The 14,282-nt window shown below is 40.6% G+C and overlaps 1 protein-coding gene across 2 annotated transcripts in view; it reads right to left on the bottom strand.

The window, feature by feature from the left end:
* Nucleotides 1-886: 886 nt before the first annotated feature.
* Nucleotides 887-14,282, bottom strand: part of lef1 (lymphoid enhancer-binding factor 1) — a 64,596-nt gene continuing 51,200 nt past the window's right edge. For both annotated transcript variants that reach the window (XM_015008650.2, XM_015008649.2), the window contains exon 11: nt 887-2,304. The gene's annotated coding sequence lies outside the window, so the exon portion shown is untranslated. The remainder of the gene's footprint in view (nt 2,305-14,282) is intronic.

Below are 14,282 nucleotides of genomic sequence, written 5' to 3'. Positions count from 1 at the left end.
TGATTTTCCACTGGTTTGGACCAAAGACTGAAGCTGGGAGACAGAAAACTTTTCCTCCAAAAACAGATCCAGGTGTGGCAAAAATCTTCCACAATGTTGTTGGAGAATGTTTTATGATCTGACAAAACCGGACTGGAACTTTGTGCCAAAACTTTCTGCAGCTGAACAGAAACAAAATTAAGTGATTATCTTTGGACCTGAAGAGGAAGATCTAGAGTTATAGATCTAGATTCAGCACACAGCTTCAGTCACTACAGCTGGAAACCAGGATTTGGGTTTGAACCTTCAGAGTCACATAAAGACAGTTACAAAGTCGGCCTTCTATGACCTGCAGAGCATTTCTAGGATTTCCATCAAGATCTAGAGAAACTCATCCGTACGTTTATCTTTACTCCAACAGTTCTGCATAAAAAAAATCAGAAAGCTGCAGCTAATCCAGAACCACAAATCTGGAACAAACATCCAGAAAACTGAAAAACAGCCGAAACGCCGAGTTTCTCTAAGTCAAGGTTAAAAATCCAGATGTGCAGAGTCGATTTTGATATATTTGTTACTGGAACGCTGATTAATTTCTGTATTAATTCAATATATTATGAGAATTACTCTTGGCTTTGAGGGTATTTGACTAAATATAATGTTTGTTTGCTGTTCCCAAAATGTTTTAATCACGAAGCGCTTTGAGCAATTCAAACTAGTCTACATTACAGCATGCAAGCACATTATTCCACTTTTTTATATATATTTGTAAACAAAACTGGATTAAAAAAGAAATTGTTAATAAGCTAATATTTTAGTACATCACCAAATAACCCTACCCTATTTAGAAGTTGACCAGAAGATGGCGCCGTTTCATCAGAATTACACCAGATCAGATCCAAACACAACATTCAGATTTTTAATGTCTATCCTTTAATCAACCTTCAAATTTATACACAGTCTGTACATTAATGTTGTTTTTGTTGCTCTCCGTCTTCGAGCTTTAAAGCACGTTAAGGTTTCAGGTCTGCTCACCACACGACTCATCAGATGAGACAATGGTGCCTTTTTATTAAAAAAAAAAGAACAAAAAACATGTTGAAACAATTCAAATATGACTTCTTGGGAAGCAAAATGCTCCTCCAAGATAACAGTGACCCGAAATATTAAAATAATAATAAAAAAATTAATTTGTCAAGTAATACTAAAAATAGAGCATCAAAATAAAATTAAAAAATGTTACAGAGATGGAATAAACAACATGGCTAAAAGACCACACTATTAGCTACCAGAGAGAGAAAAGACAAAAAGGTCCATTGCAATAAAAGAAAGACTGTCAAGTGCTGGAGTAAATATATATATCTGCTTCATTTGTCGTGTTTCCGAGCAATAAAATCCTGATGTAGCCTGCAAAAATATCCAGAAAAATCCAACATATCCTGACAGTTTTTAAAAAGTACACATACCGAGCGTTTATGTTACACTGGAGCCGACCCCGAGGTCACTATTTGTTACAAATAGTTATCAAAAGAAGCCGCAAGTTTCGATTTTCTGCAAGACGCTCCAACAAGAAAAATGGCTTTCTTGCGTCCAAAAGCTTATTTTCAAATATACCACTATAAAAAAACAAAACAAAACAAAAATCACTAAAATATACACCGAGAAGATGAAACGAGATACAAAAACAAAAGCATTCAAAATAAAATTCAGTCTAAATAAAGCAAAGAGAGAGAGAGAGAGTCGAAATGATCCATTTTTTTTTCTTCGCATCAACTTGGTCGGACGTTTGGTGAGACGAGATGAGATCCCTCCGTCTTCCTTAGTGCAGTCTGTCGAAACAACAAAAACAAAGAGGCGTTTGGTCGGGTGGAACGGTCCCCAAAACGTTTCCAGTGAGAGGTCGGAGCGAGGGAGGGGCGAGCGAGGGCCTGATGGACTATACAAAAACGGACAGGTGACAAATAAGTTAGAATAAGTTAGTGCCGGTGGAGGAGGAGGAAGAGGGGCAGGAGGAAGAGGAGGAGTCTGTGCTGCGGGTTTTCAGTGCAGAAGACAGACGGAGGGTTTGGTGCGACGGCGCTCCCGCTAAAAATCCTGATTGTCTCGTTCAGTTCAGTCTCCGGAGCGGAGGCGCCTTAGGAGGCGAGGGAGGAGCTAAATCTGTCCCGGTGTGGCGGAGGTGAAGGTGAAGGGGCGGAGGAGGATGGGGTCCCGCTGAGAACTGGAGAGTTTTGGGTCTTCATGGAATCTAACAGGCCTCCATCTCAAGCAGAGGACCCGATGATGCTGCCTTCGCTTTGCACGTCGAAAAGCTGTTCCTCTTTCCTCCTGAGGGAAGAAAACAGAAACGCTCAACATCTGCACCGCAAACTGTCCCAGGAGGTATGGAGATAATATGGCCATTTTGAAACCATCCTCAACATATTGATGCAAGAACACACCCTCAAAGATGAAAAAACAAACTTTAATTTCTAAAGAACATTTAACACCAGAAGTGGAAAATATTTCAATATCCAAAATAAACAAAGAAAACAATAATTAAAGTGGATTAGAAAGTCTGTGTAACCAACACTGCATTAAAAAATAAAATAAAAATCAAGTCATTCAGCTCAGACAAGGTAAACAGGCAAAAGTGGCAGAAGTGCAGATTAACTACTTCATATTATATATAAACTGTTTGCAGTTTTCTCAAAATGCCGATTTTTCAATGATGTTAAAGAAGCGTTGTTATACGTTTTCCAGGCACATGGGACCATTTTATAACACAATGAAGTAACTATGTTACATTCAGTTGTTATAAAATGCTTCATATATGAAATCTGACTTAAATTTCACTTTGTAATTTAATGCCTTGAAATTGGGCCTCTGTCTCTTTAAGAAGCTCCTGCTCTTTCTGAGACTCCACCTTCAGGAGCAACATGGCTCCTCTATTAACCCTTTAACGACGTTTTAACCAGCGTTGCTCTGAGAAGCAGCTCCTATAATGAGCTCAGGTTATGCTCACCAGGTGTTTGCTAATTGCTGCTGGCTAGTCTGAAGGAGCTGAATGGAGACAGTGCTCTGTGAGGCAGAAGCTCTTAAATTTAGAAACTGCAGCTCTGAAGAGGAGCTTCGTTCTTGAAGCCGCCTTTATGGACGAAGCTCCTCCTCAGAGCTGCTAGGACCAACCAGGCGTTTTCCACAGCTGAATGGTTGCCATGGAGATTAAAAGATTTCTCAAACATGCATGAAAGAATCAAAGCAACAGTCCAGGTGTGTTTTTGATGAGGGAATAAGATAATAACATGATGGAAAACTTGGTTTTACATGATACTGCCCTTTTAAAGTGGAGCGACTAATGGTCATGCTTATTGTAATTATTAAGCGATTAGTTGATTTATTGCTTATTGTGAAAGAGTTATCGGGAGTAAAAAGTCGCTCACATTCCAGACAGACGCGTCAGGCTGAGCCGCCTCACTCTGCAGACTCTCACCGCCATTCCCACCGCCGTCCTCATCCTTATTCCCATCCACTCCATCCATCAGCAGTTTTTTTTTTCTTTTTTTTTTTGGACATTCAGCTGACTGAACGGAGCGGCGAGCCACACTCTGAACTCCAGAGGAGGTCAGAGGTCGGCGACAGGAAGTGGGCCGGCCCGGCTTTGATGACCCAGCTGGCAGCACTTCTCTGTTTCAGCCGAGCAGCTTCTGGCTGACATTTCAGCTCCGGCTGCAGGTGGGCGAGCGGCGGGGAAACAGAAAAAAGAAATCCGGCTTTTTTCCCTCAATGCCCACATTATGCATTTATAACCGTAGAAATAAAAGGTGCAACCTCAAACGTAACTGGCCCTCTGACAGTTCCCAGTCCGTTCTTGGCAGGCTGGACTGGTTTTACAGCTAATACTCAGCTATTAGGAGAGCAGTTCTCCCTTAATGTGAGAGAGGTTCTCATATTTTTTAACACCTCTTCTTCCTTGATCCTCCCTGAACTTTTATGGCTAAGTTCACGCAGCAGGTCTTGATGTTCAGTTCAGATTTTTGGCTAAAATCAGATTTGTTTTTGTGTGTTTTGAATGGCTGTTTATACTAATTAAACACAACCGCAATCAGACCTCAGAGAACGGTTTACGACCCCTAAAGCAACAAACATGAGCAGAAGAAGAACGTTGACGTCACTCAGCAGAGCTCCGTTTACAGAAGCAGTAATGGACGCCGCCGTCTACAGATCAATTTTAAAGCCGCTGAGCACCGGGATAAAATCCTAAGACGAATTAAGCTAATAAAAATAAAGATAAAAAGAAAGAACGGCTAATAGCTACAGCCTGCAGGCAGCTTCTGCAGAACTAAGAGTGGTGGGGTCGGGATGTGATGCTTCACTGGCGCAAACTTCTTTCACAATTTCAGAATTATAATTTTCAACCATTATTTACTTTGCCTGGTTTATTCTGATGCAGGATTATGATGCATGTCTCACGTTTTATCCAATGAAAAAGTCAGATAAAACATGACGGTTCAGACTGCAGACGCTTTGAAAACTATCGGATACATAAACGATTTAGTTCCACATATGAACGTGGAAGAAAATCGGATTTTATTTTGGGTGAAAAGATCGTAATGGGGTCGTTTACAGTGCTGTGCAAAAGTCAGACATGGGTCGCGTACGGGCAAAACAACAAGTTCTTCCTCTGGCCATAAATATCCAGGGGAAGAAGCTGGAATCAAACATGCAACTTTCTGATTGCAAGACAACTACACTTCCCTATGAGCTCCCTCTACTGGTCAGGCAAAGAGTGAGTGCCAACCAAAGACGCTAAGTGAGCGCTGGAAGCTAACTACAGCCGCATATCATCAGCATAGAAACGAACGTCTTGACAAGACAAAGCTTCTGAAAAGTGGAATAAAGGATAATATGGTTATGTTCAAATTCAAAAATACTCTATTGATTCCAAAGGGAAATTAAATAATTTCACAACAAAATAGAAAAGTATGAAAAATATTGACAAAAATCTGTCCAGCTACACATCATCCAAAACAAGAAGGAATAAAACAAGGAACCAGAAACCAGAAAAATAATTTCTCTCTAGAAAGCCAGAAATGAAGTTTTGAAAAATAAAAAATCTCAATGAAAGTCCAGAGCTGCTCCAACATGCTGCCGCTCTGAGCGGCGCAATTCTAGAAAACATATCTGGAAAATATTTTTAAAAAGGTTTTAAAATTGGCCCAATGCTATAAATAACTCCTTCAGTGACAGACTGCTGCATCCAATGTGCACAAAGTAGAGTTATAGTAGATCCTTTTTCCATGTTGAGAAGAAGACAGCTTCTTCTCAACAAGTCGTTTTCTTCAGTGGTTCTTGCTGTAGCGCCCCCACAGGCGAGGAAGGGAACAGGTTTTTCAAAGGTTGTGTTTCATTTGAAACAGTGCAGGTGAAAGCAAACCGCAGCAGCTGGAAATGTAACAAATCAAATGAGTCTACCAGACTATCAGGTGTAAAAACAGCCTGAGTTTCATGACCTAAATCTGATCCAACAAAGATCTGAAGCTTTATCCAAACTGCCCTCCTTCCTCACTGGGAAATTGTTGTCAGCCGGTTCTTTTCCCCCTCTGTGATCTGGGCTAACGTACCAGAGTTTGCTTCAGCTATTGACAAGCTATAAGGGAGAGTTATTTTAGACCAGAGCAGCATCAAATAGAATCTGTGATCAAAGTGGAGAGGCAGAGACAGAGGTGGGCAGACGCCTCCTGCGACTCAAACGATGTCTGAACGGTGAGGAGGAGCGGAAAAAAAGCAGCCATATTAGTTTGTTTCTCCCTTGTGGCAAAGGAGAGCAGTCAGCAGAGTCCTGCAACGTGAAGCCCTAAAACACACATGCAAACAGACTGCTTCCCCACATGCGGATAAAAGGGAGCGGGACAGAGGAGCGCTGACCCCGGAGCTGCGCGCGGAAAGACAGGGAGAGAGATCTCCTGTCGCTTTTATTTACCGTCTTTTCATCCCAGGATCTGAAGGCAGGCCCGCGCCCGGCCCTGCACCCAGTTTCCTGGGGAGCGTTTTTCCTTCCCCCACGGCAGACATGAAAAGCACCGGCCTTCCTGCCTGGGGAAGAGTCCTGAGGCTCCGAGCCACTTCGTTTGAAAAGAGGAATTTAAAAAAAAGTGGCAGTGGTTGCAGCAGGGCTGGTTGGCTGTCCACTGGAAAACGCAGCAAGCGTTGCCCAAAACAGATGATAAATTATCCCAGAAGTTATGGTGATAAACGATAATATTCTCAAAGATCAATAACATTTAAACACTGGAACTGTGTTAAATATCCAAAATAAATAAACAAAACAACAAATAAAATGAATTATGACGTTTCTGTAAACAAAATTGACCTTAAAGAAAAGGCGAGTTCAAACCAAAGCACCAGACTTTTACCAGTGTGTTTTTGGTAGAAGGAGAAAAATAATAAATCTTTCCAATGGAAATCATTGAGCTTGTTTTCATTTATCATGCAACTAATTAATTTGTTACAAAAGACCTAAAATAATTGGACTTTACCTTCTAAAATTTATGCAAATCCACACATAGCCTAAATGTTAAAACTTAAAAATGTTAATATGTTCAAGCTACACATCTTAAGTTTACACAACTCGACTAATTTGATAATTTTAAGTTGTAATGACATAGTAGTGCACATAACTCTACTGTAAAATCCAATTAATTCTCCTTACTTAAAAACTTACATTTCATTAAAATATCTGATTGACATTAACTTGTGTAATTTCAGTGAGCTTAAGTTAATTTATTCAATCTGACTATGTTGGAATTACATTTACTTTATTTTTTAAACTTGAAACTTTATATAAAAAGGAAACCATTTGGTTTTATTTAATTCTGCTCAACAGGAACAGACAGCAGTTTCTCACTGTTTTCATGTAAGGCTATGAAAACGAACAAGCATCTCAGTTCCATGTATGCAGTCATAAAGAGCCGCTGTTTTTAGATTATTACTGTCATAACTACTGCCCTGCATTGTCAAACTGTTCGCATTAATATATTCTAGTGTCTGTTTTTATTACTGTTATTATTATTAAAACTCATTTTTCTGCCAAAAAAACAATGGTTTAGTTGCTGCAATGCATTATGGGATACCTCACTGGCCAATCCCAACTGTCTCACAACCCTTAAAACATTTTTACGTCTGAAGACCCTCAAATTCTTTAAATCAAAACCTTATAAGTTAAATCCATTTAATTTATTCAATTAGTCAACACAGTAGCTCACTAAACTGAAAATCTAAACTTATATTCCCTCCTCTTTTTCAGTTAAAAACAACGTAATAATTTACAGTGCAGGCTGGGATTCAGGAGCAACTTGACCCTTCCTCACCTCCCTCCTCTTCCTCCGTCTGTATTAGAGCTGAAGAATGCTCGCTGGAATCCGGCTTTTTTTTCTTTTTTTTTTGCAGGAAATGAAACGCTCCTCTGTTTGAGGGCGAGCGAAGCTTCACCCCATCCTCCCCCCTTTGCCTTTACGCGACGGGCGGATGGAGGGATGGAGGGATGGAGGGACGGGGGAGGAAGGAGTCTCCCCCGGCGTTTGAAGTGTGGGAGGTTAAGATAACTGGCACAGCCTCGTGCCTCAATCGCTGCTTTCACCTCGCCGGCCAAATCAAAGCACCCACAGCTGCCCCCCGCCCCTCCTCCACCCAGAGCGAAGGGGTTTTTCTGTTTGGAGCCATTAAAAAGAAAAACACAGCCGACAAATTACTCTAAAAATAAGCCGAGTGCGGAGAGGTGCGAGGAGCAGAAGGTGCAGCAGAGAGAGGAAGGGGGAAACGGGGGAGACTTCATGCCTGAGAGGGCTTTCCACAAGTTTCAGCCCGGCTCTCATTGCTTTACATTTCACTTTCAAGTAATCCTCTAAAAACCACTTGATCATTAGTTCTTCAGGCTTTTTGAAGATCTTTGAAAGGTTGTCTGTGGACTTTGCTGCTGTTTTCGCTCCAAGGTTCCTAAAGTCTGGAAACGTATGAAAATTGATTCAAGTTTCATCCAAGTGTGGAAGTGCATCCATCTGTCTGTCCGTCCGCCAACCTTTCTGTCCGTTTATCCAAACTTCCCTCTCTGGATCCATCGGTTTATTCCCTCCATCCATATGTATCTGTCCAGTCATCCTTCCATTTTTACCGTTTCTAGTTTTAGCAATTTGACATCAAGCTCAAAATGTGGCTACATTTTGAAGTTTAGCCCTTTGAAGAGGAGAATCTTTTTGTTTTAAAACTGACCTGTAGGGGGCAGCAGCGCCCCCAGCTGCATCAGTAGAAGAACAAAAACCGCTAACTTAAAAGTTAGCTGCATTAACCCTAAACTCCTAATCAATAATATTACTTCCAGTAACGCTAAACCAACAAGGTATTTAGCGGATGCTAATGCTAAAACATTAGCTGCTTAATTACCAAGCCTAGCAGTTTGTCCATGTAAGTGTTTTGTTTTTCTGGATACGTTATTTATTTGTTGTAGAACTAATGCTCAATAAGCATTCGTTCTGCTAACAACAAAGCGCTATACCAACATGGTATTTAGCAGAAGCTAATGCTAAAGCGCTAATTTTAATTGAAATTATATCTCTGCTTGAAAGACTAGAGCCTTCAAGCAACAATTTGACAAATTAACGTCAGCAGAGTGGTGAAGTAACAGGGTAAACTGGTGGGACTGATCCAAAGCTTCATCTTTATACTTAATTATTAGGCAACCAGGAAATTTTTCAATAAATTAAAGTGTTTTTACACTGTAGAGTTTGCATCTAGGAAAATGTGTCAAAATCTCGACACTCAAGAACTTTCACACTTAGAAATATATTCCTCCTCCTTCCCTCCATTTGTCCGGAGAAACTTTCCCTCCAAATGTCAAAAACACAACAAACATGTTCCTAAACTTCAGTTGGACTTCGTGCTTCATTTCTAATCCCCTGACGGTATTAAAGAAACAAAACAACAGCTCTGCTTTCCCAAATGAAGTGCAGAAGAGGGAGAGACAAGAGGAAGGAGAGCTGATCACTGCAGGGTAGAGGAGGGTGAGGTCTGATTGTGGTTAGCAGCGGGGGAACGGGGCTGGTACAGTCACCAAAAACCCCAAACCTCAGGCATGCGTGGGCGAGACTCGCAGCGCAGCGAGGAGGGGCGAGGGGGGTCAGTGGGAGCCATCGCCCACATCTGAGGGAACGTCGCTGGGGGCCCGAGCAGCTGAAGTCTGGCCCCGTGCCCCCGCACAGCTCCGTCTGAGAGGAGATGGAGGGAGGCGGGGGCGCGATCAAAGAGCCGGCACAATGGCCGCCTCCTCTGCTGCGGTGGCGCTTCAAAGGGACGCGGCTGCTGCTCACATCCAGCACCGGGACAGAGGAGAGGGCAGGAAAACCTCAGCGGGGAAAATGAGGCAGAAAATGAGTGAAAGAAGAGCCGGGCTCAGGTTCCGCCTCCCCAAAAGCAAACAAACCCGAAACATCACAGAAACACAGAGGCTTCATCCTCTGATAACGATCTCATGGAGTCAAACCTCCTTTAAAACACGACGTTGTTTATACAGCACCTTTCAGCAGAGGCTACTCAACGTGCTTCAACAGAGGCGGTTGAACGATAAATTAAAACAAGCTCAATAATTTCCATGATTTATCGGTTTTCTCTTCTCTCTCTCTAAATACCACAAACTGAAAAAAGTCTTCAGTCTGGAGCTTTGGTCTCAACTATCAGGAAACTTTGGGTAACATTTTATCTGAAGGAATGTGCATAAGCGTGACATAACACCTGTCATTAAAGGATGAATGTTTAGGGCTGTTCTGTCATTCGGTAAATAATGACACTTTATAGGAAAGTTGCACTAAATGTATTAAAATGATTATTATTTACTGAATAATCACGACAACCACAAACATATGACATGTCAGACTTATGCACACCCCTTCAGATACATTATTACCCAAAGTTGATTACAGAGACTTCATAATTTATGTCGTCATTTCTGTTTTGTTAATTCAAACTGTCTTGTCCAGTTGCAATATTACATTTTCATTTAATATTCTTAGAGAATGTCTTCTTGCATTATTATGCAAATACCATTATATCACTCAAAGATTATCTCAAAATAACAATATTATTGTTTATCGCAATAACTTCTGGGACAATTTATCGTCCAGCAAAATTTGTTATTGTGACAGAGGTCAGAGATGCGAATCTTTCAGTGTATTTGATTTTTATGTTGATTTTTAGATTTACGATTCAATTCAATTCAGAAACAACTTTTCTGTTATGAGGCTGACAGGAGGAAAAGACAGAAGCTGTGTTTCCATTAACCATATAACTGAGCAATTTGACATTCAGAAAGTAAATTTGCTAGGTGACTGGCAGAACTCCTGTGGTTGCTAGGTGACAGGCAGAACTCCTGCGGTTGCTAGGTGACAGGCGGAACTCCTGTAGTTGCTGGGTGACAGGCGGAACTCTTTAGTTGCTAGGTGACGGGCAGTGCTTGTTGATTTGTGACTTTACATTCAGAAGGTTTTTGAAACGGCTCATTTTCCAGACACCAAAAAATATTAACTTAATGCTAAAAATCAGCAGGGTGATTTTTTTAAGTGCTTGGACTAATTTTAGAACCCATAAAAGCCCAAATAAAAGTACAAAAACATGCAAAAAAAAAAAAAAGGAATGTTTTTAGCTATTTGATGTATTTCTAAGAGCGCTGTGTGGGAACATCCCAAAGGGATTAATGAAGTCCGTCTGTCTATAAGCTTGAGTTTAGAAGACTGCAGCAGCCCTGGAGTTAGAGTGGGGAAACTGGGGAGGAAGAGAGGAAGCGGAGAAGACATGACAAAAAGCAACACGGCCAGACCTTCATAGAGTTCCTGCAGCTGGCCCAGCCTCAGCACAATGGGTCTGTGACTCAACCAAAACAACTACTGCGCTCCAGTCTAAACAACCCCACCAGCCGGGTTCCCCCCCTCGGAGCGTCAAAAAGGGGCCGGGACGCAGTGGAGTGAGAGATCCTCTCACTTTAATTACACCAACGGAGTGCTAAGAGGAGCGTTTTGCTCAACAGAGCATGCTTTGTAAGAGGTGGGGGGGGGGGAGACATTTCCGATTCCATTTCCTACCTCCAGAAACATTAGCCGAGGTGTTGCTCCGTTTAGAGTCCAAATTTCCACCTCCTACATCTAGCTATCCCACATTCCAGCCAGTTTGGAAAGAAAACATCCTCTCGTTTTGCATTTGCTGCAAAAGTGGTTTTTTATCCTTTCCCAATTAGGTGGGGTCACTAATAAGGCAGGGTGTGGAGGCACTGGGCTGTGCCGCCGCGGCCCAGAGGCTCAGCGTCAGATTCAAACGGCAGACGCCAAAAATCGCCTAATTGCAGCTGGAGAGTGTGTGTGTGTGTGTGTGTGTTGGGATGAGGTTCTGAGAGAAAAACGATGAGAGGAAACAAATAACAGGACAAAATTTGGCAACGGGGGACCAGAGGATGAGGGGCTGAACTCTGAGATTTTCTGTTTTCCTTTTGGCCAGTTTCTCTGAACACACGCTCGCCTCCGTCTTCCTCTTTTCTCATCAAAGACATTTGACAGCTGACTTCTGGCTGCTCACATCAGACGACGGAGCGGAGGGGAGGTGCCGCTGAAGCCAGAACAACACTTTCATTATATTTTCCGGAGCAGGAAAACTGGCCGTTAATTGCAGAGATTTTTTCTGTCTTTTTTTTTTTTTTTTTTTAAACATCCTGGATGAAACTGAAAACAAATGAAGAATCACAACTCCTGCAGCTCCGCACTGCAAAAACAATAAACTTTGCCAAGTATTTTTGTCTAGTTTCTTACTTACTAGAAATATGTCAAAAGAACTTATAAGTAACTTTTCACCAAGATATATTAATAAAAAGGTACTAAAAACAACCGAAGCACTTAGAAAAAAGAATCACCCAGCTGGTTTTTGGTGTCTGGAAAATGAGCCGCTTCAAAAACCTCCAGAATGAAACGTCACAAATCAGCAGGCAATGCGCCGTTACCTAGCAACCCCAGCAGGTTTACTGGTGTATGAGCTATACAATGGCTGCTGGAAAAGTCACACTGCAACAACACAAAATCTGACCAAGTATTTTTGGTCTAGTTTCTATTACACATGCCTGAATACACTTGGAATAAGATAAAACAAACTTACAAGTAACTTTTCAACAACTTTTCAGAGCTTACGTTAAACATTCATTATTATTTATTTAAAAAGTTATTACAAGATTATTTCACTTATAACATGGGAAAAATGTCTTGTTACAAGTGAAATAATCTGCTGGTGGAACAAAAGCTTTTTTTAATCAGTATTAAGGAATTATTTACCTAAAATAAGCTCCTGTATGTTTCTGAAATGTTACTTGTAAGTTAGTTTTGTCTTTTTTCAAGTGTCTTAAGATATCTACACTAGAAACTAGACCAAAATACCTGGTAAGGTTTTGTGTTTTTGCAGTGCTTGGTGCTCTAAAAAGCCGGCTTTGTTAGGTGTGTGAGTGTGATAAAGTGAGCAGCAGCTGAAATGAGGGGGAAAGCCTGCAGGGCGTGCAGATAACTATCGCAGAGGCTGTGAATCAGCGGCTGACTCAGACAAAAGGCTAACAGCGTGGAGGAACGGATTCCAGCGAGAGAAAACAAGGTGACAGAAACCGGGTCATCATGAGAAAATGAAACGTCGAGGCATAAAAAACAGTCTGAAAGAGAAAAAACACAGCAGAGACCAGAAAACATGAAGATATTCCAAAAAATCAAGGAGTTCTTTCCCAGCAGTCACTTTTTCTAGTCCTAAAACGGGATTTATATGGAAGAGGATTAGAGCCACTGAAAAAAATACAGATTCTGACTTTAATCAGCTGGATAAAAAGAAATTAATAAAAAAAATCACTTAAATCTAACATCCTTCCTTCCTCAAGAAAGTTAATTCTCCTTCAGGTACCAAGCTGCATTAAAGTGGGAATTCTGAGATTAAAACAAGAATTGTTAGATTAAAGTCACATTTTGGTTTAAAAAAAGAGTCAGGATTCTAAGATTAAAGTGAGAATTTCTAGATTAAATTGGGAATTATAAATATATAAAGAAAGTAGGTAACACACTCAGTCTATTCTCTGAGTGGGGAACATCTACTCTACATATGAGGTGCCAACTCCCCACTGACTGCTGCATGCATATAAGCAATAGAAAACTTACTCGGGGCACAAATAGAAAGGTTATTTACTTGTGTATCCCCCGATTTAATGCTGCCCTGGGCAATTTCCAACACGTTCCACATCAGGTTCATAATGTTGTTAAGACACGGAGGGTTTAGGAGCTGGAGAGTATGAGCAGCAATTTCTACACTTTTAAATGGAGACACATTGACAGAAAGAATAAGAATATGCTGCAGGCTATTTATGGTTATTAATGCAAGAAAAATTGAGAAATTAGAAGATTATCCCAGATTATGAATCAAATCAGTAGCGGTTATCAGAGCTATATTCAAATCAAAAGTGCATCAAGCTGCATGTTGATGCGTTTATTTATTGAAAACAGTTCTTAGTTTTCATTTATGTAATATAGAGACAAACCACTTTTAAAGCTCGCATAGCACAAAATCTCCACCTTCAAGAACAAAAACATTTAAAGTTCAAAGAAAAACCTTTAAAAAACTCTAACTATTGACGAGTAGTCAAGATAACAAATTTGCCTGCAGGATCAATTGTCCCAGAAAGTGTTTCGATAAATGATAATATTGTTTTCAAGTGATATAATGATAATGGCATAATAATCCCAGAATGTATTCTCAAAGATCAATAACCTTTAAATTCTAATGAATATTTAATACTGGAATTCGAAAACATTTTAAAATCCAAAATAAATAAAACAACAAATGAAAGTAATTATGAAAAAAACAAGGGTCTAGTTGAGACCACAACGCCAGACTGAAGACTTCTGTCGTCCAGTTTCTGGTAGAAAGAGAGGAAAACATTAAACTGAGTTTGTTTTAACTTTTCAGGCGATCAATTTATTTATTGCTTATTGAGACAGGCCTATTGATCGGGCTGCATGGGAGCAAAACAAAACACTCTGGAAGTGTTTCATTTCTCTAAACTCAACTTGCACATTTTCGTCTCAATCTTTGACTGTAATAAAGAAAGAAAATGTCGGGAGCTTAATTGAAGAATCAATTAAAGTAACAACAACGTTTCTCCTCGACTATTCAAACAGAGAGAGAGACAGATGGGACGGATGAAAAGAAACAGACAAACGAGTTCATTTAAAGATGTTTTTGGCATCTACAGCAGGCGAACCTCAATCCAGCTC

Source organism: Poecilia mexicana, unplaced genomic scaffold (genome assembly GCF_051168715.1).
Source record: "Poecilia mexicana isolate PSO_F unplaced genomic scaffold, ASM5116871v1 scaffold_1, whole genome shotgun sequence".
NCBI lineage: Eukaryota > Metazoa > Chordata > Actinopteri > Cyprinodontiformes > Poeciliidae > Poecilia > Poecilia mexicana.
Note: the sequence above shows the minus strand (reverse complement) of the source record. Positions and strands in the feature narration are given on the sequence as shown.